The sequence below is a fragment of the Loxodonta africana genome, chromosome X (genome assembly GCF_030014295.1).
Source record: "Loxodonta africana isolate mLoxAfr1 chromosome X, mLoxAfr1.hap2, whole genome shotgun sequence".
In the NCBI taxonomy this organism is placed as follows: Eukaryota; Metazoa; Chordata; class Mammalia; order Proboscidea; family Elephantidae; genus Loxodonta; species Loxodonta africana.
In genome coordinates, this window is record NC_087369.1 from 143,586,287 (window position 1) to 143,611,866 (window position 25,580).

The 25,580-nt window shown below is 38.1% G+C and overlaps 1 long non-coding RNA gene across 12 annotated transcripts in view; it reads left to right on the plus strand.

Annotated features, from left to right (window-relative positions):
- LOC111751861 (uncharacterized) overlaps window positions 1-25,580 on the plus strand; it is a 425,334-nt gene that overhangs the window by 338,213 nt on the left and 61,541 nt on the right. For 11 of the 12 annotated variants that reach the window (XR_010319637.1, XR_010319638.1, XR_002786919.2 and 8 more), the window contains 2 exons: window positions 22,848-22,949; window positions 24,557-24,662. This is a non-coding gene — a long non-coding RNA (uncharacterized LOC111751861). Of the gene's footprint in view, window positions 1-12,126; window positions 12,200-22,847; window positions 22,950-24,556; window positions 24,663-25,580 lie in introns of those variants that run through there. The other variant, XR_010319647.1, reaches the window with a different exon arrangement.

Sequence of the window (25,580 nt, forward strand, 5' to 3'; positions counted from 1 at the left end):
ACCAGGGTGTCCTAGGGTTCCTAGATTGTTATATATATCTGATTCACTTTTTTTTTCAAGTCTTTGTTGTAAGAAGGATGACACAAAGCGTCTGACTATTCCGCCATCTTGGCCCTCCCTCCACTCAAGTTCTTAAAACGTCCAGACTTACTGAACCAGTTGTGACTAGAGAACTCCATGAGACTATTGCCCTTAGATACTTTTTAAACCTTGAACCAAAACTGCCCCTTGAGATCACCTTTTAATGAATAACAGATTAGCACACAAAATAAAGGATATTACCTGTGACTACGGTGCTTCATTAAAAAACCATCTATATGAGACCAAAAGGTCAACTATCACTCTAAAGCAAAGATGAGAGTATAAGGGGGCAGGGAAATTAGAGCTCTGAAAACAAAACAACCAGAATGCAATTAAAGAGAATGTTGACACGTTGTGAAAAATGTAACAATGGCACTGAACAATTTGTACAGAAATTGTCAATTGGAAATTTAATTTGTTGTGTAAACTTTCACTGAAAACACAATAAAATATTGTTAAAAAAGAATGAAGGAATTAATATGTTTTTGTAGAAGAAACAGTATAAAGAAGTTTGGAGGTGAGAGCAAGCACAGAATCTTCACAAAATGAAAATTCAGTGCTGGAGCAGAGAGTTTGAAGGTGAGAGTGGTAATACAGGCATACCTCTGAGATATTGCGGGTTCAGTTCCAGACCACTGCAATAAAGTGAATATTGCAATAAGACGAGTTACACAAACTTTTTGGTTTCCCAGTGCATAAAAATTTTATGTTTACACTATGCTGTAGCCTATTAAGTGTTCAATAGCATTATGTCTAAAAAAAACAATGTACATACCTTAATTAAAAAATACCTTATTGCTAAAAAATACTGATCATCATCTGAACATTCAGTGAGTCATTATCTTTTTGCTGGTGTAGGATCTTGCCTCAATGTTGATGGCTACTGACTGATCAGGGTAGTGGTTGCTGAAGGATGGAGTGGCTGTGGCAATTTTGTAAAATAAAACAATTAAGTTTGCCTCATCGAATGACTCTTCCTTTCATGAAAGATTTCTCTACAGTGTGTGATACCATTTGATAGCATTTTACCAACAGCAGAACTTCTTTCAAAATTGGAGTCAATCACCTCAAACCCTGTTGCTGCTTTATCAGTGAAGTTTATGTAATATTCTAGATCCATTGTTGTCATTTCAACAATGTTCACAGCATCTTCCCCAGGGTTACATTCCATCTCAAGAAACCACTTTCTTTGCTCATTCATAAGAAGCAACTCCTCATCCGTTAAAGTTTTATCAAGAGATTGCAGCAGTTCAGTCACATCTTCAGGCTCCACTTCCAGTTCTCTTGCTATTGCCACCACATCTGCAATTACTTCCTCCACCGAAGTTTTGAACACCTCAAAATCATCCACGAGAGTTGGAATCAACTTCTTCCAAACTCTTGTTAATGTTGGTATTTTGACCTCCTCCCATGAATCACGAGCGTACTTAATGGCATCTAGAAGGGTGAATCCTTTCCAGAAGATTTTCAACTTACTTTGTCCATATCCATCAAAGGAATCACTATCTACGGAAGCTATAGCCTTATGAAATACATTTCTTAAATAATAAGACTTGAAAGATGATATTACTCCTTGATCCATGGGCAGCAAAATGAATGTTGTGTTAAAAACTTGTGTTAGCAGGCATGAAAACAACATTGATCTCCTTGTACCTCTCCATCAGAGCTCCTGGGTGACCAGGTGCATTGTCAATGAGCAGTAATATTTTGAAAGGAATATTTTTTTCTGAGCAGGAGGTCCCAGCAGTGGGCTTAAAATATTCAGTAAACCATGTCGTAAACAGATGTGCTGTCATGCAGGCTCTGTTGTTCCATTTATAAAGCACGGGCAGGGTAGACTTAGCATAACTCTTAAGGGGCTTAGGATTTTCAGAATGGTAAGTGAGCATTGGCATCAACTTAAAGTTACAGCTGGAATAGCCCCTAACAAGAGGGTCAGCACGTCCTGTGAAGCTTTGAAGCCAGGCGTTGACGTCTCCTCTCTAGCTAGGAAAGTCCTAGATGGCGTCTTCTTCCAGTATAAGGCTGTTTGGTCTTCAGAACCCGCTGTTTAGCGTAGCCGCCTTCGTCAGTTGTCTTAGCTAGATCTCCTGGAGAACTAAACTTGCTGTGGCTTTTACCTCAGCACTTGCTGCTTCCCCTTGCACTTTCACGTTATGGAGACGGCTTCTTTTCTTAAATCTCGTGAACCAATCTCTGCTGGCTTCAAACTTTTCTTCTGCAGCTTCCTCACCTCTCTCAACTTTCGTAGAACTGAAGAGAGTTAGGGTCTTGCTCTCTATTTAGGCTTTGGCTTAAGGGAATGTTGTGGCTGGGTTTGATCTTCTATCCAGACCACTAAAACGTTCTCCACATCATCAAAAAGGCTGTTTTGCTTTCTTATCATTCATGTATTCACTAGGGTAGCACTTTTAATTTCCTTCAAAACTTTTCCTTTGCATTCGCAACTTGGCTATTTGATGCAAGAAGCCTGGATTTTGGCCTGTCTTGGCTTTCAACATGCCTTCCTCACTGTCTTAGTTATCTAGTGCTGTTATAATGGAAATACCACAAGTGGATGGCTGTAACAAACGGAAGTTTATTCTCTCACAGTCTAGGATGCTAGAAGTCTGAATTCAAGGTTCCAGCTCCATGGGAAGGCTTTCTTTCTCTGTCAGCTCCGCAGGAAGGTCCTTGTCATCAATCTTCTCCTGGTCTAGGAGCTTCTCAGTACAGAGACTCTGGATCCAAAGGACACACTCTGCTCCTGGCACTACTTTCTCTGCTTGATTCTCTCCTTTGCATTTCAAAAGAGATTGACTTAAGACACAACCTAATCTTGTAGATTGAGCCCTGCCTCGTTAACATAAGTGCTTCTAATCCTGCTTCATTAACATCATATATGTAGGATTTCCAACACATAGGAAAATCACATCAGATGGCAAAATGGTGGACAACCACACAATATGGGGAATCATGGCCTAGCCAGATTGACACACATTTTTGGGAAGGTGCAATTCAATCTATAACACTCACTAAGCTTAATCATTTCTAGCTTTTGTTTTTAAGTGAGAGATGTGCGACTCTTCCTTTCACTTGAACACTTAGAGGCCATACAACACATAGAGCATATACAACATTTGTTGATTAAGTTTGCCATCTTATATGGGCACAGTTCATGGCACCCCAAACAATTACAACAGTAACATCAAGGATGACTGATCACAGATCATCTTAACAGATATAATAATAATGGAAAAGTTTGAAATATTGTAAAATTACCAAATCTTGACGCAGAAACATAAAGTAAACACATATTGTTGGAAAAATGGCACTGATAAACTTTCTTGATGCAAGATTGCTACAAACGTTCAATTAGTAAAAAAAAAAAAAAGGCAGTATTTGTGAAATGCAATAAAGCAAAGCACAATAAATTGAGGTATGCTGTAGATAAGATTCGACAATACACAGGTGATAGACAATTAAGGACCTTAACATAAAGAAAACAAAAATCCTCACAACTGGACCAATAAGCAACATCATGATAAATGGAGGAAAGATTGAAGTTGTCAAGGATTTCATTTTACTTGGGTCCACAATCAACACCCATGGAATCAGCAGTCAAGAAATCAGAAGACGCATTGCATTGGGGAAATCTGCTGCAAAAGGTCTCTTTAAAGTGTTAAAAAAACAAAGATGTCACCTTGAAGTCTAAGGTGCATCTGACCCAAGCCATGGTGTTTTCAGTCACTTCACATGCATGCAGAAGCTGGATGATCGATAAGGAAAACCAAAGAAGAATTGACACCTTTGAATTGTGATGTTGGTGAAGAATACTGAATATACCATGGACTGCCAGAAGAATGAACAAATCTGTCTCAGAAGAAGTACAACCAGAATGCTCCTTAGAAGGAAGGATTTTGTCTCACATACTTTGGATGTGTTATCAGGAGAGATGAGTTCCTGGAGAAAGACATCATGCGTGGTAAAGTAGAGGGTCAATGAAAAAGAGGAAGATCCTCAATAAGGTAGATTGACACAGTGGCTGCAACAATGGGCTCAAGCATAACAATGATTGTGAGCATGGCACAGAACCGGCAGTGTTTTTGTTCTGCTGTACGTAGGATCACTTTGAGTCAGAACCTAACAACAATAACAGCACCTAACAACAACAACAAAGTCGTGTAGTAGAATTAATATTGATTGCAATAGGTAACTATTGAAGTGTTTTAAGGATGGGAGTGGCATGACCAGATTATGTTTTAAAATATCACTCTTATCGCTGTCTGAAGCATAGCAGGGCAGGGTTGGGGGACAAGAGCAGAGGCAGCATTATCATTTAGGAGAGTGTTGCAACAATCCATATGAAACATAAATGGAGACATGAACTAGGGTTGTGGTAGTGAAGATGGATTTGAGAGATTTCGGAGTTACAGTCTGCAAGGCTTCGTGATGCATCAGCTAGGGAAGAGGGTGACAGATCCAACAAGGACTCAGTAATGAATCCAGCTTTCTGACTTGTACAACATGGTGAGTACCATTTTCTAAGAGAGGGAACATTGGGGGAGAATGATTATGGAATGGAAGGTATAATAATTTGGTTTTGTCAACAAGATATACCAGAGTAATTATTTAGGAAGCAGTTGGATATATGTGCATGGAATGTATAGGAGAATTCTGCATTGGAGTCATTTGAGTTGAGAACACCTATGGAGAATATATAGGGTAGCAAGTAAAAAGATTGTCGTAATATGGTGGCTTTCATATTGCTATGATGCTGGAAGCTATGCCACCGGTATTTCAAATAGCAGCAGGGTTACACATGGTGGACAGCTTTCAAGTGGCACTTTCGGACGAAGTCAGACTAAAAAGAAAGACCTGGCAATCTACTTCCAAAAAGCAGCCAGTGAAAACCTATGAATTTTGTGTGATATAGCATTGGAAGATGAGCCCACTAGGTTGGAAGATGCTCAAAATGCACAGTGGCTACAACTACGGACTAAAGCATACCAATGATTGTGAAGATGGCACAGGACCAGGCCAAATTTTATTCTGTGATACAGGGGGTCGCCATGAATCATAGCCAACTCAATGGCAAGTAACAAAAACATAGTAAAGGAGGCCATCAATGGGACTGAAAAGGAGAAAAATTTAGAGAATGCGATTTTGCAGAATGTGAGGGAGAAGAATACTTTGAAACGGAGGTGGTAGTCAACAGTACCAGAAGCTGCTAGGATAAGGATTGTGAAAGGATTCATTAGCATTAATGAGGATGTCTGTGATCTTGGCAAGAGTGGTTTTAGTAGAGTGATGAAGACACAAGCCACATTACAGTGGATTATAGAGTAAACAGAATTCACATAAGTATTTGGGTAACTGGGGGAAGGCATGTGTACACCAGGGTCCAGAAAACTTGAGTGCCGTCGAGTCAGTCCTGACTCATTAATTGTCTGTTATGTATTCATAAAGTCTGAATTAATCTACATAAATGCTACTGAAATTAATAAAGGAGTTTAGCAAGGTTGAGAGATAAAAGAGCAATATAAAAGAAATCAATTGTAGGAGACATCTGCTTCCAAGAAGATGGAGTAGAATTATTTTTTCCTAATTCTCCCACTAAGTACAACTCAAAATCCTGAACATTGTTGAAAAGACTGTCCTTTGTCCACTGAATTGCCTTTGTTCCTTTATGGAAAATCAGTTGCTCATTTATGTATGGGTCTATTTCTATACTTTTACATTACACTAATCTATTTGTCCATCTTTATTTTTTTATGCCAATACCACACTGTGTTGATTATAACTGCTTTGTCATATGCCTTGAAACTAGGTAGTGTTAGACCTCCAACTTTGTTTTTTTTCAAAGATGTTTTGACTATTCTAGGTCGTTTGTGCTCTCATATGAATTTTAGAATCAGCCCATCAATTTTTAAAATTCTGAAGAGATTTTGATTTGGTTTGCTTTGAATGTATAGATGAATTTGAGGAGTGTTTACATCTTTTTAAAATATTGAGCCTTTTGACCCATGTATAAGATATTGTCTTAGTTTCTTAGTATTACCATAACAAAAAATACCACACATGGGTGGCTTTAAAGAACAGGGATTTTTTGTCTCACAGTTTTGGAGTCTAAGAGTCCAAATTCAGAGTGTCAGCAGTAAAATAGGCTCTGCCTATTCTAGAAGATATTCCTTTTCTCTTTCTGCTTCTGGCAGCCCTCAGTGTTTCCTGGAATTCCTTGGCTTGTAGATGAATCCTCATATGACATCTTCCACTGTGGGTCTGTGTCTCTGTGTCTGTACTTCCCTTGATAAGACATCACTCCAAAGAGATTAGGTTTAGGACCCACCCTACTCCTATATAACCTCATTAATGTAACAAAAGAAAAACTGATTTCCAAGCAGGGTCACATTACAGATACATGGGTTAGGACTTCAACATATCTTTTTGGGGAACACAATTCAATCTATAACAGATGCCTTTCCAATTAATGAGTTTTTGTTTTGTTTAACTTATCTCAGCAATATTTTGTTGTATTCATTTGTAATACTAATTGGAGGTCTTGTACATCTTTTGTCAGATTTATCCCCAAGTACTCCATTTTTTTAATACTAAGTGGTATTATTTAAAAATTTTTAATTTCCTATTGTTCATTTGTCATATAAGTACAATTTATATTTAGTTGAACTTTTTATTTGAGATTATTGTAGATTCACATTTAATTATAAGAAATAATACAGAGCAATCCTATGTACACTTTACCCAGTTTCCCTCAATGGTAACAACTTGTAAAATTATAGTACACACCTTCGCAATCAAAATATTGACATTGTCTTTGGTTTTTCCCAATTGCCAGCTTCTTCAGCTCCAAGTCTGGCATATATGAGGCAAAAATAAAACCCAGAGAACTCATCATTGTGTCATTCCTTAGGTCCCAAGTTTCCTAGGGGTCTGCCTTCTTCTCTCTACCTTTCAGTTTCCTGTTTGTTTTGTGTATAATGTTCAGGATTTTGAGTTGTACTTAGTGGGAGAATTAGGAAAAAATAATTCTACTCCATCTTCTTGGAAGCAGATGTCTCCTACAATTGATTTCTTTTATATTGCTCTTTTATCTCTCAACCTTGCTAAACTCCTTTATTAATTTCAGTAGCATTTATGTAGATTAATTCAGACTTTATGAATACATAACAGACAATTAATGAGTCAGGACTGACTCGACGGCACTGAACAACAACAAAAGAAAATTTTGCTTCATCTTTTGCAATCTGGGTGCCTTTTTTTTTTTTCTTGCCTTATTGCACTGGCCAGATCCTCTACAATGTTGAACAGAAGTAGTAAGAACAGACATCCTTGTGTTGTCTCTGGTCTTCGAGGGAAAATATTCAGTCCATCACCATTAAGTATGATGTTAGCTGTAGGTATTTTATAGATGCCTTTTGTCAGATTATGGATGTACCCTTGTATTCCTACTTTATTAAGAGTTCTTGTCTGAAATGGATGTTGGATTTTGTCAAATATTTCTTCTTCATCTATTGACATGATCATACATTTCACTTTCTTTGTTCGTTAATATGTTGAATTATATTGAACAACTCTCAAATGTTAAGCCAACCTTGCTTTCCTGGGATACACAACATTTTGTAATGGTGTATTTTCTTTTTTATAAATTGGAATTTTTGCATGTATATTTATGAGGGATATTGGTTTGCCATTTTAGTTTCACTTAATGTCTATTTGGTTTAGGTATTACAGTAATCCTAACTTTTTGATGGAGTATCGAAGTATTTCTTCCTCTTAAATTATCTGTGAATTTATATATTTGGCATTTTTTCAAATGTGTGTGAGAATTAACCAGTGAAGAAATGTGTACCTGGAGTTTCCTTTGTGGAAAGTTTTTCATCTATAAATTCAGTTTTGTTAATGGAAATAGGGCTATTCAAGTTATCTATTCTTCTGTGAGCTTTGGCAGATTTGATTTTCAGGAAATTTGTCCATTTCATCTAAGTCGAGTTTATTGGCATAAAGTTGTTCACAAATTTCCTTATTATTCTTTTAATGTCTATGGGATTAGTAATGATGGCCCATCTTTCTTTTGCATCTTTTCTCTTTTTTTTTTGTCTGACTACTGCGTCTAAAGGTTTACCTGTTTTGCGATCTAAAAAAAAAAACAGGTTTGAGGTTTTATTTCCTCTATTTTTTATCTTATTGATTTATGCTTTTTATTATTTCCTTACTTTTGCTTATGTTGGGCTTTATTTGCTCTTCTTTTTCCTAGTTCTTATGGTGAAAATTAAGGCCATTGATTTGAGATCATTATTTTTACTTTCTAATACAGGTATTAAGTGTATAAGTGTTCCTATTAAGTATTGCTTTGGTGCCATCCCACAAATGTTATGTTTTGTGTTTATTTTCGTTCAGTTTAAAACACTTTCTAACTTCCATTTGGAATTTTTATTTGACCTATGAGTTATTTATCAGGCTCTTACTTAGTTTGCTAATATTCAGGCATTTTCCAGGGATCTTTCTGCTATTGATTTCTAATTTATTTCCGTTGTGGTCAGAGAACATACTCTATATCACTTGAATCCCTTTAAATCTATTAACGCTTATTTTATGGCTCACAATATGGTCTATATTTGTAAGTGTTCCGTGTGTACTTGAAAAGAATATGGATTCTGCTATTTATAGGTGGCATGCTGTATAAATTTCAACTAGGTCTAGTTCTTTGTTAAAAAAAAAAAACAGTTCTTTGCTAGTGTTGTTTAAGTCTTCTCTATCCTGATTTTCTGTTAGCTTGTTCTATAAATTATTGAAAGAAGAGTACTGAAATATCTAAGTGTAGACTTGTCTATTTCTCTTTACGGTTGTTTTAGTTTTTGCTTCATGTATTTTGAAACTATTATTAGGTGAATACATGTTTATGGTTTTAAGTCTTCTTGATGAATTGACCCCTTATCATTATGAAATGATTTTGTCCTTGATTATATTCTTTTTTCTAAAATCTACTTTGTCTGATATTAAAATAGCCACTTCACTTTCTTTTGATTAGTGTTAGTGTATTTGGACATTATTAGAAAATAAAGGATAGATGTGCATAAAATGTATATATTAAAAAAAGATGTTCATTATTATCACAATTTTCCTTTGTTTCTGTCTCCCACTTTCTGTGAAATCACAATATTAACCAGGATGGAAAACTAAAGCAGTAACCACATGACCAGTGGAAGACTGTGGAGTGTGAACTTCATGTTGTTGCCATTACAGCTTCTATTTTCCACTGAAGACCACTGGGAGGAACTGTGGATTGTAGGCCCTTGGCTTTAGTTTCCCCTTCAATTAGTCCAATAATACCTCTTCTCTCCTAGAAAAATATAGATAAATGAGTACTTTATTGTTATTGGAAGTTTATACCATCTTTTATCTAAATGATAGTGGGGAGTTCTTTGGGCATTTGTTAGAGTTTTTCAGGAGTTTGAAATACGTGAAAGCAGCAGCCTTTTCTTTAACTGGATAACTGTAATTACACACTTAACCAAATTTTCTCTCTTCATTAAGTGTAGTACCAAGATAAGTGAAGTGAAAATGCAACGCCAAATAACAAGGCTTGCTCTTTATTTTCACAAAAGAGACAATTTAGAATAGATATTCTTCTATGTGCTAATGGAATAATTGCAAACTTAGGTTGTTCATATTCAGGATTGATATCATCTCCCTATCATTGTGTTTCTAAGGAACCTGTCACCTTGGTATCTAGGCATTAAAACACTTTTTATAGAGACAAAAACTTCCTTAAGTTCACTCTCCTCCTGGAGTTTATAGAGGGAGGTGCTACATAACTGGGCTCACACCCAGTAGTTGGCATTTATCTTGCTATTCTTCTGATTTCAGTTAGTTAGTTTTTTTTTTTTTCTGGGAAGCAAAGCTCAGAGCTGAAACTGTTCTAGTTCACTCTCAGTCACAGGACCTTTTTTTTGAAAGGGATAGGTAGCTAGAAGGATGCGGGCTTTGTGTGGATGCATGAACAAATGAAACATGCATACACATTCATGCATTCAATTTGATAGGCTCACTGGACCTATGTTGCAAGCATCCTGTTCGGTGTGGGGAGGAATTCAAATTTAGGGAACTCAGTCCAACACACTTATTAACATCAGTACTGTTATACCATAGTTAGGGAGCTTCATATTGCCTCCAAGAAATTTTTATTACAACTACCGGGGGACTTTTACAGAGAAGTTTTACAAGGCAATATCTGTAAAACTGAAAATCATTTAGAAATAATACCAGTAAAATAATAATAAACAGCTGACATTTAATGAGGGCTTATACTGTTAAATTCTTTACTTTGGTTCTTAAACTCTTTATATGGTCTAAATGTAGAAAAGGGCATGTGTGTGGTCTAGTATATTTACCATCCTAATAATATCATTGAGATTTACATTGCTTTAAAAACTGAAAATAATACTGTTACTTAGAGTGTTATTTCCAAGGAGATTAAAGATTTTTTTTTTGTAATTAACTTAAATTGACAATGAGAAGTTGATGGCTTCTTCGAGAATTTTTGTAATTAGCTTAAATTGACAATGAGAAGTTGATGACTTCTTCAATTCCCTAGAGGTTCTGGGAGTTTCTATTTATCTTGAATAGATGCTAATATGCTGTGACTATTAGAAGGATAGAGAGATAAAGAGAGATTGCATTAATGAATTAAAATATAAAAGAAGGGCTGAATGGAAATGAATTCAATTTCTCAATAAGAGCTACTACTTGCTTTGTAGATAGGTTTTGTTATAATAGAGCCTGTAGAAAGAAGGAAAAGTGGATTTGTAAAGGGAAAAGTTTTGGATGTAAGAAGAAAGGATAAACCAATTTCCAGGTTTTTAAAACCAATTTAGATGTTAGAAGAAAGGAGATAACTATTTGCCATCTAAGAGGCATTGGTGGTTCAGTGGTAGAATTTTCACCTTCCATGTGGGAGAGCCAGGTTTGATTCCTGGCCAATGCACCTCATGCCCAGCCACCCTCCTCTGTCAGTGGAAGCTTGCTTATTGCCATGATGCTTAACAGATTTCAGCTGAGCTTCTGAACTAAGTCAGGCTATGAAGAAAGGCCAGGCCTTCCAAAAATCAGCCAGTGAAAACCCTATGCATCACGGTGGTCTGATACACAAGTGATCAAGGGAATGCTACAGGACCAGGCAGCATTTCAGTCCATTGTGCAGGGTTTACCAGGAGTCAGGGATCTGACTCCACTGCAGCTAACAACAACATTTGCTATCTTGTGTGCCCGCCCCTCAATGAGTCTCTTTTTGGATGAAAATTTTACAGCAGCAGTTTCAGAACTTATTCTGGAATATCAATTTTTCAAGTAGTCAGACTCTAGCCCCATTCCTAAGTTATGTGAGACAAAGGATCCATATTTTTGCAGATTATGACAGATTCTCTAGGCCATTATAATTCTTTAATTTGTGTTTTACTTCACAGACATTTTCAGACACTAATTTTCCACTGTGTTATTTGTTTTTATTGTGGTAAAATTCACATAACATAAAATTAACTCTTTAAAATAAACAATTCAGTGGCATTTAGTATATTCGTGATGTTGTGGAACCACTACCTTTACCAAAGTTGCAAAACATTTTCATAACACCAAAATAAAACACCATACACATTAAGCAGTTACTCTCCATTCCCACCTTCGCTCAGGCCCTTGCAACCACCAGCCTGCATTCTATTTTTGTGGATTTACCTATTCTGGATATTTTATGTACATAGACTCATATAGTATGTTAATTTTTATGACTGACTTCTTTAACTTAAAATGTTTTCAAGGTTAATCCATGTTGTAGCGTGTATCAGTACTTCATTCTTTTTTTATGGCTGAACAATATTCATTGTATGTATCATTTTTTTAATCCATTCATCAGCTCGTGGGGTATTTACACCTTTTGGCTATTGAGAATAGTGCTGTTATGAACATTGCTGGGCAAGTATTGGTCTGAATACTTGTTTTCAATTCTTTTTGTTATATACTAGGAAAGGAATTGCTGGGTCACACGGTAATTCTACGATTAACTTTTTGAAGAACTGCCAAACTGCTTTCCACAGTGACTGAACCATTTCGCCTTCCCATAAGCAATGTATGAGACTTCAGGGTTTATGACTTGTATATGGTTACACAGTGACAGGAGAGAGGCTAGCATCCTGTTCTCGGTAGAAGTACATTGTCTTTTATACCATTCTTCTGCTCAAATGTAGACCATAATATGTTGGAAATAGAGCAATGATTAGTTGTGAATTCTGGTCAGGAGGAAAAGCTTGTGTGTACAGTACATGACTAAAAGAACAATAAAAGAGATTTGTCAAGAATTCCATCAGTTGTCAGACTCTACTAGCTTGCATTTGATTATTTGGCTAAATGTCATAATAATTGACTTTCCTAATATTTATCCCAAAGTGTCCTGCAAGATCCTTAAGGGGCTTTTTTTAAAAACTGATTTATAGAGATATAATTAACATACTATAAAATTTACTCTTTTAAGTTGTAAAACAATGATTTTTAGTACGTTCAAAAGTTTTTTTTTTTTCACAGAGTTGTGCAACTATCCCCGTCATTGTCTAGGTTTAAAACATTTTTGTCACTTGAAAAAGAAACCTTTCATCCATTAACAGTCACTCTCCATTTCTCCTTCTCTCCCTGTAACCCTGGCAATGACTAATCTCCTTTCTGTCACTATAGATTTGCCAATTCTGGTCATTTCATATAAATGAAATAATATACAAGTGGCTTTTCGTGACTAGCTTCTTTCGCTTAGCCTAATGTACTCAATGTTCGTTCATGTTGTAATCATGTACCTTATTCTTTTAATATTCCATTGTATGATAAGCCACGTTTTGTTTATTCATTCATCACTTGATGGACATTTGGGATGTTTCCACTTTTTGGCTATTGTGAATAATGCTGCTAAGAAGGTTCATGGACTGTTTTTCTGCAGACATATGGCCTATTGTGGATATATACCTAGAAATTAAATCACTAGGTCATATGGTAAGTCTTCATTTAGCTTTTTGCCAAACTGACAAACTGTTTTATAAAATAGCTGAAACATTTTACCACCAACAATATATGAGGGTTTTAATTTCTCCACATCCTCATCAGCTAAAAATGTTGAGCATCTTTTCATGTGCTTATTGGCTGTTAGTATATCTTCTTCAGAGAGATGTCTATTCAGATCCTTTATGCATTTTAAGTGGGTTATTTATATTTTTTATTGTTGAGTTTTAAAAATCCTTTATATATTCTGGATACAAATCCCTTATCAGGTATATGCTTGATAAGTGTTTTCTCTCATTCTGTGGGTTGTGTTTTCACTTTCTTCACTGTTTTCTTTCAAGCACAAAAGTTTTTAATTTTGACTATGACCAATTTATCTATTTTTTCTTTTGTTGTTTGTACTTTGGTGTTGTATCTAAGAATGTTTTGCAAAGTACGAGGTCATGAAGATTTACTCCCATGTTTTCTTCTTAGAGTTTTATGGTTTCAGCTCTTATATTTTAGGTCATTGATCTATATAGATTTAATGTTTGTGTATGGTGTGAGATAGGGGTCCAACTTCATTCTTTTGCTTGTGGATAACCAGTTGTCCCAGCACCATTTGTTGAAAAGATCATTCTTTCCCCGTTGAATTTTCTTGGTACCCTTGTCAAAAATCAATTGTTCATAAATGTGAGGATTTATTTGTGGATTCTTAATTCTGTTTCATTGGTCTATATGTTTGTTCTTATGCCAGAACAATACTCTCTTGATTGCTATAAGTGTGTAATATGTTTTGAAATTCTCAAGTGTAAGTCCTCCAACTTTGTTATTTTTCAAGATTGTTTTGGCTATCCTGGATCCCTTGCATTTCTATATGAATTTTTGTATCAGCTTTTTTTTTTTAATCTTTAAGGGCCTTTTTAATCATAAAAAATAAATTATTATCATAGTACCATATTTTTATGCAAATAATACACACCTTCTATGTTTGTTTGCCAACCTCGCCCTCCTCCCTCGAGATATTGGTTGGCAAACAAACATAGAAGGTGTGCATTATTTGCATAAAAATACATTAATTTATTATTTTATTTTATTTTGTGTTTATTTGTTTTTGGATACGTAATACCAAAAGGTACAGACGACGACAGTAAAAAGTACACGTCTCTTCCACAGAGGCAGTCACTATTACTAGAGAAAAGTCATGTCAATACCAAAGAAGGTGGAAGGAGATCATCTTAGAGAAAAAAGAGCTTTTTCCATGAAAGAACAGTTGAGGAAAAACATGTGTATATATATTTCCTTTCTTAATTCATCCTCTTATTCAGTTACCAAGTATTGTTTACACTCTTTCTATGAAGAAGGCATTGTTTTAGGCACAGGAGATACATCAGAGAACAATGCAGTGGAAATACTCTGTCCTTCAGGATTTATATTTTGTGGGAACTAAGTTGGTGATTAGAACACCTAATAGAAGTCTGGGTAAATGGATTATGACGACTCAACAGAAGCTAAAGGAAGAGGGTATCTCAGTGGACTGAGAGTCACCCAGGTTCACTCCAGGTACATGGGATCCAAAGATGGACATGTGTTTAGAAGTAGACCCCTGCCTAGCTCAGGACTAGTTCAGAGATGAGGCCAGGTAGCACACCTAGCTGAAGGTCTTCATGCATGGATGAGAACAGGACTTGAGGAGAGTCTGGCAATAGGGTTTGGTCCGGTGCTTAGAAAAAATGCAAGAGATATCTGGGGAGGGGACAAGTATTAAGATTCTGAGAGAGATTTTTAGTTTTTTGGTAGGTTTCTGTTCATGCAAAGAAACCAATGAAATCTGTCGGTTATTTACATGCTTCATCCCTCAATTACCGGGGCATGCCTTAGAGCCAGAGATGTGATTGAACTGTAATAAGTTACGGGCCTCTGCTCAGGGCTCTCCAATCAGGAATTCTGGTGGGAAATATGAACCTCAGCCTTTATACTTTTCCTCCAAGAAACGCTACACGATATGTAATGTAGTGTTGCATACAATTTCTTTCTTGATATGAGTTTATCAGTTTGGAGATCTGTATTTGACATTGTAGCACAAAGCTAAGCTTTAATATCCAGTGCAATGCTTTGGGCATTTGTTTTTTAATGCCGTCATTTATGAAAATTTAGTTGCACATAGGTGTGTTAATGAAAATGTTGATCTTTAAAAATTAAAAAGTAATAGAACCCCAAATGATCTATAAACTCAACTTAATCCCTATCAGAATTCCAACGGTCTTCGTGCAGAAATAGGAAAGCGAGTCCTCAAATTCACATGGAATTGCAAAATCAACAAGCCAGTTGCTGTGAGGTGACTCCAGCTCATGCCAACCCAATGTGTATCAGAGTAGGACTGTGCTCCATAGGGTTTTTAATGGCTGATATTTCTGAAGTAGATCACCAGGCCCTTCTCCCAAGGCACCTCTGGGTATTTTTTATAATTTTAGAAATTGTCACTTGAAGTGTGTCGCATATGGTAACTTTATGAACAGAGTATGTGATTACCTGGACTACCCTGTTTCTTGCTTTTGCTTGTTAAAAAGAGTGTTTAGTATTAAAGGTTAATGTAAAAGAAAGATAAATATATAAATATAAAATAAAGGTTAATATAAAATAAATCTTTGGGATCCTAGATCAATTATTGTAACATGTCATTGTCTTAATTATGTGGAACTTTTTTGCAACATGTAGAGGATGTACGACATCTAAAGAAATAAAGAATAAATTTAGTAGGAAGAAGAGAAATATGAGGAAGGGTGTTAGTGAAAAGCAAAATTTTTTAATTGAAAAACAGTTACAATATTTAATGAAAAATAACGAATAATTTATAATATACTTCAAGATTGCTAATTTTAGTCTCACAATACCCAGTATGAGAAGGACAATATTATTATCCCATTTTCTAGAGTTGGGAATTCAAGCTCAGAGATTTAAAGCAATTTGTCCCAAGTCCCACAATAAACCAGAGACAGCCCTTGAACACATCTTTCATCATATCTAATGGTCTTTCCCCTGAATCAGCTGTCTTCTTGTTGAATAAATTATTTTACTCAATGTAAAAACTTGCATTTGCATTTAGAAATGGAGAATGGCATGAGATTTACTAATTCTATAGCAGTTGTAGAGCTGGTAGCTTGATGCTAAACACACAAAAAAAACACAAAGCCCTTTGTATATGTATACTTCAAAGACTAGTCAATCACTGAGGAATTTATCACCCAGCTGCTGAGATCTGCATACATATTAGACACAATACAAGGGCAATGTAGCATGTAAACAAAAGAAAGCTGATGACATTCATAATGCATAATGCTGAAAATGCCATAGGGGTTGGTCAAGAAAAGCTTTTTATTATGAGACAGGAATCTAAAGCCAAGTCTTAAATACACTGACAGATTTGGTTTTGTAGATATACTTGGCAACATGAGAATGGAGACTCCATTAGGAAAGGACCATACCCCATTTATTCCAGAATTCTCTGTAACTAGCACAGAATAGGTGCCCAATGATATAAAATTAACTGAGGGAAAGAAAAAAACACTCCACGTAGGGAGAACAGCATGTATAAAACTGTTTGGGCTGGCATGGAGAAGAGGACTGCAATAACTAGGTGACTTTTCATAGCTCCTTCTCGGTCAACATTTCATTGATGTTGTGGAACATTGTATATTCTTTCCATGGCCTCTGGTCCTAACAGACAAGAGCTGCTTACTTCTCAAATTGTTTGGGAGTGATGCCTCGCTCAGGTCTCAAATATAAATCTCTTTCTCTAGGAATAAGCTAAAAATCTTCATTTCCTCTGGGCCCCCCCGCTTTGTTTTTTAATCATTTTAAAATTCCATCTCAAATATTGCCCTTTTTCTGATAATAGTAGTATGTTGTGATTTGTAAGATGAATTTTAATAAACAACGAGCTGTGGAGCCAAACTAATATTTTAGGCAGTTTGGGGCAAGCTTTAGAGACAACACAATAATGTCATGAAGATTTATATTCCAAATAACCCAGCCTCTGTTTTTTTTTTTTCTGATAGCATGAAGCTTAGTTCCTTGGATGTCCCTTAAAGAATGTTCCAAGTGACAGTCCTTGCGAATGCTAGTGTAACCAGATCCCCAGAGCTGAAATCTTTCTTTTTTTGCCTCCCAGCAATAGAAGACCCAGGAGGAACCAAAACAGATTGTGAGCTGGAGAGACAGGTCCTTTTCCAGGAAAGAACAAAACTAGATCTCCTTGTCTCCCAATTGCATCAAGAAAATATAACTTACAACTTGAAGTAATACTTCAAATATGTTCTGTATTTAGCTTTAGTATACGTTGTTTGTTTTGTGCTCACCTTTGCCCCATGGGTCATGAGTGCTATTGATTATAGCCAGTTAATAAAACTATGTTGACAAACATACAAACAAAACAAACAAATGTCCCTAAGTTTGGGATCAGCCTAGTTTTGCTTAAAACCAGCTGCCATCAAGTTGATTCCGACTCATAGCGACCCTATAGTTTTGTTTAAGCAGCTACGAACGAGATGAGAAGCATCGAGGAGCAAGGACTGGGCTGGAAGGATCCTCCCCATTAACTGCCTGTTAGCAACAGCTTCTGAGAGCACCAGGAGGGTTATGGCTGATCTCTAAAGTGAGCAGAGGTCAAATGCTGAATTTTTCTCTTCAAGAATTTAGAATGACGTGCTGTATTGATTTCTACCTCATGGTATGGAATAATTCTCCATGCAAAGGAAGAAAGCTTGGCTCTCTCAGACTGACTTTAGCCAGTTATTTCACAAATATATGCTACTGGTCACAAAGTAGTTAGTATAAGTGGGTGGGGTAGCTTGGGATAAATTCACCCCATGACTGAATCAAGTTTCTTGCCTGCCTGATGTTCCATCAAATGCATCATCTATGCATGAATGGAATTTTTTATCTGGAATTACATGAATTGAGAAGACCATAGCAGTCAAGGTGTCTTAAGTATCACTTTCATGATGGTTTATAAAGGAACTATAGTACAACAGAATCCTTGGGCTGATTTTGGCACATGCATATGCATTGCTCAGGTTAGAGGGTATAGATCTCATATGGCTGAGAAGAAACAGAAAACTCTGAAGATTTCATTTAAAAATTTAGATTTATGGCTTTCTTTAAACCTGGAAGATCTTGCTACACTGGGCTCATGTTCATGTCTACAATAGTAAAAAAAAAAAAAATAGGTTGTAGCAAAGAAGAACCTGCTCTCCCTCAGGAAGGATAGGAACTCTCCAGATTGCCACAGCTTCCACCACTCCCTATTTTTTCTAACACCCAGTCCGCTGCACATATTTACGTAACCAGCCTGGCCCGTAAGAAACTGTGTTTGAAACTTCTACAAAGCTTGTTGATCTGTGTAAAAGTCAGCCTGAATCAGGGAAAGATTATAATCAGGGAAAGAATAATGTTTTAAAGAAAGACAGTAGTTCTCTTCAAGCACAGCATGGCATTAATCTTTGAATCACAGCTTGAATGTGGTATTGCTCCCAGGGTCCTTAGAAATCATATAGCCAAACCCCCTCATTCTATGGATGGAAAACCTTAGCCCCAAAGAGGCTAAGCAACTTGCTCAAGGTCTTTATAGCTAGTATCTAAAACAACTGGCATCAAAACTATTAGTCCGCTGTTCTTTTTAACCACTCTGCTACTTCCAGTTAATATATTTTCAAATAAGATGTGATTAAAATTATACTCTATTTTAACGATCCAGCTCATGTTCCATCTTTTTTCAGAAGTCTTCCTTACTAGTCCAATTACCAGCGCGCCCCCCACCCCCGCCCCCGCCGCCGCCCTGAACTGCTTCAGAATGTATACCACTCGGGCACTTAATCATTTATTGCCTGGCATGGTTACTTAACTCCTGTGTGTCCCTTGTTAACACAACAAGTTATGAGTTCCGCATGGGCAGGAGCAGTATTGTATACTTCTTTTCTCCACAACACATGGTTGAGCCCTTATTAAATATTTGATTAATAGTTGTTGTGTTGAAATGAATTGGACTGAATAACTACAGCTGCAGCACAAATAAGAAAACCCTTTTTCCTTGGGTATGCGTAAAATTACCAAGAACCTCCTTTCAGAAGAGCAGGGTTAGTATTTTAGTTGAGATACCAAGTTCATCTTTTGTTCTTCATCCTCCAGCCACTGGTGAGCCCCGGCTGCTGAGATATTGAAAGAGCATTTTTGGCTGGAAGGATGAGGGAAGGCTCTTTGGCATGTAACTTTATAATGGAGAAAAATCTAGAAGACACTAAAACACTACCTTAACCTAATTGTCCTTTTCTGAATTTAGAATTCCACGGTACCTTTCTTGTACCAATTCACAACTTCTATCACTTCCTATAGTAACTATAGGGTCACTATGGAAGAAATGATGAGTTTCTTCAGTTCAGCTTGGACTATAGCGACTATAGGGTCTCTCTAACTTGGAATCGACTTGACAATGAATTTGGGTTTTTTGTTTTGTTTTGGTATCACCTTATCTTACAATTATTTACATACAGCCCTTATCTCTGGTGGCAGTTGAGTTGGACCTTGCAGGAAAAAAGACTAGCGAGGGCCTCCAGCATTGCATCCCTTTGTTAAAATATCTCAATTGATATTCTGTCTATTCCTGGAGCCTTGTTTTTTGCCAATGCCTTCAGTGCAGCTTGGACTATTTCCTTCAATACTATCAATTCTTGATCATATTCTACCTCCTAAAATGACTGAATGTCGACCGAATCTTTTTGACATAGTGACTCTGTGTATTCCTTCCATCTTCTTCTGATGCTTCCTGTCTTTTTAATGACCTTTTGCTTTCTTCATGTATGATGTCCTTGCACAACTCATCTGGTCTTTGGTCATTAGTGTTCAATGCATCAAATCTATTCTTGAGATGGTCTCTAAATTCAGATGGGATATACTCAAGGCTGCACTTTGGCTTTTGTGGACTTGCTCTGATTTTCTTCAGTTTCAACTTGAACTTACATATGACCAATTTGTGGTCTGTTCTGCAGTTGGCCCTGGGCCTTATTCTGACTGATGATATTGAGCTTCTCCATTGTCTCTTTCCATAGATGTGGTTGATTTAATTCCTGTGTATTCCATCTGGAGAGGTCCAGGTGTATAGTTGCCATTTATGTTGTTGAAAAAAGGTATTAGCAATTAATAAGTTACTGGCCTTGCAAAATTCTGTCTTGTGATCTCCTGTATCATTTCTATCACTAAGGCCATATTTTCCAGCTACCAAACATTCTTCGTTTCCAACTTTTGCATTTCAGTCACCAATAATTCTCAGTGCATTTTTATTGCATGTTTGACCAATTTCAGGCTGTAGAAGCTGGTCAATATCTTCACCTTTGGCATTAATGGTTGGTGCATAAATTTGAGTAACAGTCATATTAACTGCTCTTCTTTGTAGATGTATGGATATTATCCTTTCACTAACAGCGTTGTACTTCAGGATAGATCTTGAAATGTCCTTTTTGATGATTAATGAGATGTCATTCCTTTTCAATTTGTCATTCCTGGCATAGTAGACCATATTATTGTCCACTTCAAAATGGCCAATACCAGTCCATTTCAGCTCACTAATGCCTAGGATATCGATGTTTATACGTTCCATTTCATTGTTGATAACTTCCAATTTTCCAAGATTCATATATTGCACATTCCATGTTTCTTCTCATTCTGAGTCATGCCACATCAGCAAATGAAGGTCCCAAAAGCTTGACTCCATCCACGTCATTATGGTTGACTACTTTGAGGAGGCAGTTCTTCCCCAGTTGTATTTTGAGTGCCTTCCAACCTGTGGAGCTCACCTTCCAGCACTATATCAGACAGTGTTCCACTGCTATTCATAACGTTTTCACTGGCCAATTTTTTCAGAAGTAGACTTCCAGGTCCTTCTTCCTAGTCTGCCTTAGTCTGGAAGCTCTGCTGAAATCTGTCCACCATGCATGACCCTGCTAGTATTTGAAATACTGGTGTTGTGTATTTATCAATTTATCACATATATAGGTTTGTGTAGCCATCACCAGTCAAGAACCTGAACAGTTCCAGCACCATAAAGATTCCTCCTATTGTCCTTTTATAATCACACCCACCTTCTTCTTGTTCTGTCCCCTGGCACCCACTAATCTCTTTTCCATTTCTATACTTTTGTCATTTCAAAAATGTTATATAAACGAATCATATACTATATAACCTTTTGTGATTTACTAATTTTTTAAGCTATGATTTTAACAGATTCTGAAGGAGAAAAGAAAAACGACCATACCAACATCTTGAACTAGAAATCCTGTTCCCCTTGCTTTTAACTAATAGTATTACCTTGGGAATTTCTTGGAAAAATTAGCCTCATTCACATGACCTCTCTCAGCCAGTGAAAAATGGCAATTGTCAAGTCTGAGACACAGAAACAACTATGATAACAATGGTGTTGACAGTATGGGTAATTCCCAAAGTCATTATAATAATAATATCAGTTAGCATTTATTGAGCTGTTACTATCTGGCAGGTATTACTTCTAATGTCTTAAGAAACACCTCTTGAAATGTAAATCTGACCTTTGGATTTCTCTACTTTATCTCCTTTAAGTGGCTTCTTATGCTCTTAGAATAAAGTCAAATTCTTTTATCTGGATTACAAGGCATTATGAGATCTGATTTTTGCTGATCTCTCTAAGCTTTCACAATTCACAATTCTCCCTTTACACTACTATTACCACTCACCATATACATACATACACACACACAAACACACAGAGATCATTTTTTATTCAACAAATAGTCATTATGCATCTGCTCTGTGTCAGGTGCTTTTCTAAGCACTAAGAACATGGCATTTAACAAAATATACAAGATTCTCTGTCCTCATATACTTTATATTTTAGTAGAGAAAGATGAGCAATAATCAAATTGCCACAAGTGTCAAGGCGAAAACTAGCCCATGAATAGAATACCAGGAGGGGGGAGGGGATGGTGTAATTTTAAATAGGATGGTCAGAGCAGGCCTCTCGGAGAAGAGGATGCTTGATTATAGCAGCAATACTCTCAATAGCCAAAAGGTGGAAATAACCCACACATCCATCAACTGATGAATGGGTTAAACAAAATGTGGTATAGCCATACAGTGGAAGACCGTTCAGCTATAAAAAGGAATGAAATACTGATACATGCTACAACATGGATGAATCTAGGACAAATTACACTAAGTGAAAGAGACCAGACAGAAAAGAACAAATATTATATGATTCCATTTATAGGAACTATCCAGGATCGGCAAATCCATAAACCAAAACCCACAGAGACAGAAAATAGATTAATGGTAGCCAGAGGTTGGGAACAGGGGAGAATGGAGGGAAACTGCTAACGGGAACAGGATTTATTTTGGGGGTGATAAAAATGTTCTGAAATTAGATAGTGGTGATCGTTGCAGAGCGGTTAGATTTGGGCAAGGTTTAATCAACTGTGGCTGAGTAAAGTCACTTCAAGACTAAAAGGCAGCCAGACTGTCCCAGGAAGTGGTAGGTGATATTTGGAGCCCAGGGCCTTTCCCAAGCTGAGCTTCATCCTTTAACACTAAAGACCATATATCCTGAGAACTGTGCTGGTCAGCCCCAAGTGGGTGGGTCCTTGAGTAATGATGTCACAAAGGCCTCTCAGACAATTCCAGCCATCCTTACGCATATAGGGTCTGCCACACAGTTGGGTGTTCTCTTCTTCCAGTTCACATCCATGGTCATAACTACATTGGCCTGCTTTTAGAAGAACAGGCTGAAAATTCCAGAGGACCCGGCTACCCCCACCTCAAATACCAAGGTCTTAAAGGTAAGAGAGGAGAGCAGGTTTCTGGGGGGTATGAATATTATCCATAATGATTGGCCTCATGCTGTTCCCTGGCCTGGCTCCCATATAGCCCATCAGACCACACTGCTCAGCACCTCCTAGTGTCATTGCCAGCCCTGAACCACTGTTCTGCCTTCCTTGTGGGGGCCCTCTCCTAGGAAGCTCTGGAGTCACTGGAGAGAGACACCAGGGGAGGGCCTCACAAGGGAGGGGGAGAGTTTGGGATTTGTAATTGGTCAGAGACAAAGCAGGTAAGCTACAAGACAAAAAAAAGACACTGCAGACAAAATGCTTGCAGGACAGGGTTGGGGGGGGCGGAATTCCTCAGCAGATTAGAAAGGCTCCATCTTTGCAGCCGGAGTTTAAACTCTGTGGGGCGGGAACTTCCCTTCCTGCCCCAGCCAAGCCCCTCACTCAGGTGGGCAAATGCAGGTTTCCTGGGCTTTCCAGGTTGAGCGGCCCTTTGAACTCCCAGGCAGCCACAGAGAACAGGCCCTTCCACTCAGCGCTCTGAGAATACAGATGTGGAGAGGGCTGGAAGTCACATGCTGGGGGCAGCAAGGGGAGCAGATGGGGCATGGACGGGTGGTGGTGGGGGGTGGGCGGGGAAAGGCCAAAAAGCAGAACAGCAAAGAGTGCGGGCAGGGTGGGGAGGAGGAGTAGGCGGGGCAGCAAGGGCAGCAGCAGGGGAGGGGAGCAGGCGGGGCAGAGAGGAGGAGCAGGCAGGGCGGGGGCGGGGGGTGGGGGACGGGGGATGGGGGGAGGCGGAGGCGGAGGCGGAGGCGGAGCAGCAAGGAAAGCAGGCTGGGCAGGGAGGAGGAGGAGGCAGGTGGTAGGCTGGCCAATCCTGGCCCCCCTTTTGCAATAGGAGGATGGACTGGCTTGGCGGGAAGCCCGCAGCCCAAGTCCCCACCCACACGGGCCTCCCTGGCATTTGTGTGCCCTGGCTCCCGGACCCACTGCCACCCAAGGCGAGCAATCAGTGCTCCTGACTTCACCTGGATGAGAGCACAGAGCGCGTGGCAAAGGCATCCTCTTGGATCCACGGGCCCTCAATGCCCTTGCTGCAGGGACACCTTCCAGATGGCGACCCGGCCACTGCAAACATGCGCCATCCACTGCTGGGGACCAGCTATACCCTCAGTGAACTTACAGTATAGTTGGGAAGATAACAAGCAAGTCAAAGCAGGGGACAGCAAAACACTTCCTGAGTCAAAACTTAGGGCAAAGTTAGATTTGGCCAGGATCTAATGGCCGAGTGAAGTCACTTCTAGGTTAAAAGATAGCTAGACTGCCCCAGGAAGGGGTAGGAGACGGTCGAGCCCAGGGTGTTCCCCAACCTAAGGCCCATCTTCCAACACTGAAGACCATAGACGCTGAGTACTGTGCTGGCCAACCCCGGGTGGGTGGGTCCTTGAGTCATGGTGTCATAAAGCCCCCTCATACAATTTTAGCCATCCCTGAGCATGCAGGGTCTGCCACAGGGTTGAATGGTATCTTACACAGAAGAAAAATACAGGGGCAAATCTGTTCCTTTGATGGCTGAATTGTTGACAGTGATGCCTTGGTGTTTTCTTCTTCCTGTTCAGGTCCATGGTCAGAACTGCAGTGGGCTGCTCTTATAGGCACTGGCTAAAACTCCAGCATTGCTCTAGGGACCTGGCCACCTCCAACCCAAATACCAAGTTCTTAAAGGTAAGAGAGGAGAGTGTAACACATTCAACTTTGCTGATGAAAACACTAGATTCACGTATTTAATAAAACCAAAGCCCGAAGGGGCCTTAGAAAATAATCATTCTTGCTGACAAATAATTTACATATCATTTCTACACAGTGTTCTGTTCATACCATGTATAATCTTGACATTACCAATTATATTTGTAGATGCTCTAGTGTTAAACTAACAGTTTTACACTTAGAAGTCAATGTTCCTGTCCATCAACTGATGAATGAATAAAAAAATGTGGCATATCCACACAATGGAATATTATTTGGCCATAGAAAGAATGCAGTGCTGGTACTTGCTATAACATGAACCTAGAAAATATCATGCTAAGTGAGAGAAGGCAAACACAAAAGGCTATATATTGTACGATGTCATTTATGTGAAATGACCAAAATAGACAAATCCATAGAGACAGAAAGTAGAGTAGTGGTTGCCGGGTGGTTAGGGGGAACAGGGAGTGAGGAATGACTGCTAGTGGGTGCAGAGTTTCTTTTTCATGTGATGAAATGTTCTGGAATTAGATAGTGGTGATAGTTGATACATTTGTGAATATATTAAAAACCATTGAGTTGTACACTTTAAAACAGTGAATATTATGGTATATGAATTATATCTCAACTAAAAATATATCCAAAAAATACTTCCAAAAAAAGAGTGAAGGGAGTGAAGAAGAGAGCCATGCCAATAGCTGAGAAAAGAGATCTCAAGGCAGAAGAAACAGCTAGTTTAAAAGGCCTTAAGGCCAGAGGATGCCAGCCATTTTTTAGGGGCAGCAAAGTGACCAGTGTGGGTGGGAGTGTAGTAATAGAAGATGAGGTGACTGAGGTAACAGGAAATCAGGTAATGTGGGGCCTTGTAGGCCCTTGTGAGGACTTTGACTTATGCAC